Source organism: Osmia lignaria, unplaced genomic scaffold, assembly GCF_051020975.1.
Source record: "Osmia lignaria lignaria isolate PbOS001 unplaced genomic scaffold, iyOsmLign1 scaffold0080, whole genome shotgun sequence".
NCBI classification, from domain to species: domain Eukaryota; kingdom Metazoa; phylum Arthropoda; class Insecta; order Hymenoptera; family Megachilidae; genus Osmia; species Osmia lignaria.
This window is the reverse complement of record NW_027478221.1, coordinates 65,001-67,633: the sequence shown is the minus strand read 5'-3', so window position 1 is coordinate 67,633 and position 2,633 is coordinate 65,001.

The following is a 2,633-nucleotide window of genomic DNA, read 5'->3' as shown; positions in this document are numbered from 1 at the left end:
AATTTAACAATCATATTTTTTGCATTCTGTACCGTTGGATCCATTCGTTAAACGCTATTGAACTAACGTCCGTGATGTATAAATGCAGATTTTCGCTCCGTTTAGCCAAAATAACGAACTTTAGGTGCGCTCCGAAATATTTCAAGTCCCAGCGGCGTATTGCTATCGCCTCTTAGAACCGATTAGTCGAAAATTTAACAATCATATTTTTGCATTCTGTACCCGTGGATCCATCGTTAAACGCTATTGAAACTAACGTCCGTGCTGGTATAAATGCAGATTTCGCTCCGTTTAGCCAAAATAACGAACTTTAGGTGCGCTCCGAAATATTTCAAAGTCCCAGCGGCGTATTGCTTCGCCTCTTAGAACCGATTAGTCGAAAATTTTAACAATCATATTTTTTGCATTCTGTACCGTGGATCCATCGTTAAACGCTATTGAACTAACGTCCGTGATGGTATAAATGCAGATTTTCGCTCCGTTTAGCAAAATAACGAACTTTAGGTGCGCTCCGAAATATTTCAAAGTCCCAGCGGCGTATTGCTTCGCCTCTTAGAACCGATTAGTCGAAAATTTTAACAATCATATTTTTGCATTCTGTACCGTGGATCGATCGTTAAACGCTATTGAACTAACGTCCGTGATGGTATAAATGCAGATTTTCGCTCCGTTTAGCCAAAATAACGAACTTTAGGTGCGCTCCGAAATATTTCAAAGTCCCAGCGGCGTATTGCTTCGCCTCTTAGAACCGATTAGTCGAAAATTTTAACAATCATATTTTTGCATTCTGTACCGTGGATCCATCGTTAAACGCTATTAAACTAACGTCCGTGATGGTATAAATGCAGATTTTCGCTCCGTTTAGCCAAAATAACGAACTTTAGGTGCGCTCCGAAATATTTCAAAGTCCCAGCGGCGTATTGCTTCGCCTCTTAGAACCGATTAGTCGAAAATTTTAACAATCATATTTTTGCATTCTGTACCGTGGATCCATCGTTAAACGCTATTAACTAACGTCCGTGATGGTATAAATGCAGATTTTCGCTCCGTTTAGCCAAAATAACGAACTTTAGGTGCGCTCCGAAATATTTCAAGTCCCAGCGGCGTATTGCTTCGCCTCTTAGAACCGATTAGTCGAAAATTTTAACAATCATATTTTTGCATTCTGTACCGTGGATCCATCGTTAAACGCTATTAAACTAACGTCCGTGATGGTATAAATGCAGATTTTCGCTCCGTTTAGCCAAAATAACGAACTTTAGGTGCGCTCCGAAATATTTCAAGTCCAGCGGCGTATTGCTTCGCCTCTTAGAACCGATTAGTCGAAAATTTTAACAATCATATTTTTGCATTCTGTACCGTGGATCCATCGTTAAACGCTATTAAACTAACGTCCGTGATGGTATAAATGCAGATTTTCGCTCCGTTTAGCCAAAATAACGAACTTTAGGTGCGCTCCGAAATATTTCAAAGTCCCAGCGGCGTATTGCTTCGCCTCTTAGAACCGATTAGTCGAAAATTTTAACAATCATATTTTTGCATTCTGTACCGTGGATCGATCGTTAAACGCTATTGAACTAACGTCCGTGATGGTATAAATGCAGATTTTCGCTCCGTTTAGCCAAAATAACGAACTTTAGGTGCGCTCCGAAATATTTCAAAGTCCCAGCGGCGTATTGCTTCGCCTCTTAGAACCGATTAGTCGAAAATTTTAACAATCATATTTTGCATTCTGTACCGTGGATCGATCGTTAAACGCTATTGAACTAACGTCCGTGATGGTATAAATGCAGATTTTCGCTCCGTTTAGCCAAAATAACGAACTTTAGGTGCGCTCCGAAATATTTCAAAGTCCCAGCGGCGTATTGCTTCGCCTCTTAGAACCGATTAGTCGAAAATTTTAACAATCATATTTTTGCATTCTGTACCGTGGATCCATCGTTAAACGCTATTAAACTAACGTCCGTGATGGTATAAATGCAGATTTTCGCTCCGTTTAGCCAAAATAACGAACTTTAGGTGCGCTCCGAAATATTTCAAAGTCCCAGCGGCGTATTGCTTCGCCTCTTAGAACCGATTAGTCGAAAATTTTAACAATCATATTTTTGCATTCTGTACCGTGGATCGATCGTTAAACGCTATTGAACTAACGTCCGTGATGGTATAAATGCAGATTTTCGCTCCGTTTAGCCAAAATAACGAACTTTAGGTGCGCTCCGAAATATTTCAAAGTCCCAGCCGCGTATTGCTTTGCCCCGAAATTTTTCAAAGTTCCAGCGGCGTGTTGCTTTCAAAGTGCCTCCCTCTAAATACCGATCGGCAGGCCGCTAGGTCGGCGACGCACGGGCTTACGCCCAGGCGTATACGGGGGCAAATCGCCGTGAGAGCGTGCGATTTTGACTTTCGCAATAAGATAGTCTCCTTTATGAAAAGGAGCGTACACGTCTCCCAAAAAAAAAAACAGTTTCATGACGATCAATGTAGTTCTTGATCGAAATGTATCATAGGACGAAGATTTTATCGAAAAGTACGAACTTTGGCGACGCATCGAAATTTTTCAAAGTTCCAACGGCGTGTTGCTTTCAAAGTGCCTCCCTCTAAATACCGATCGGCAGGCCGCTAGGTCGGCGACG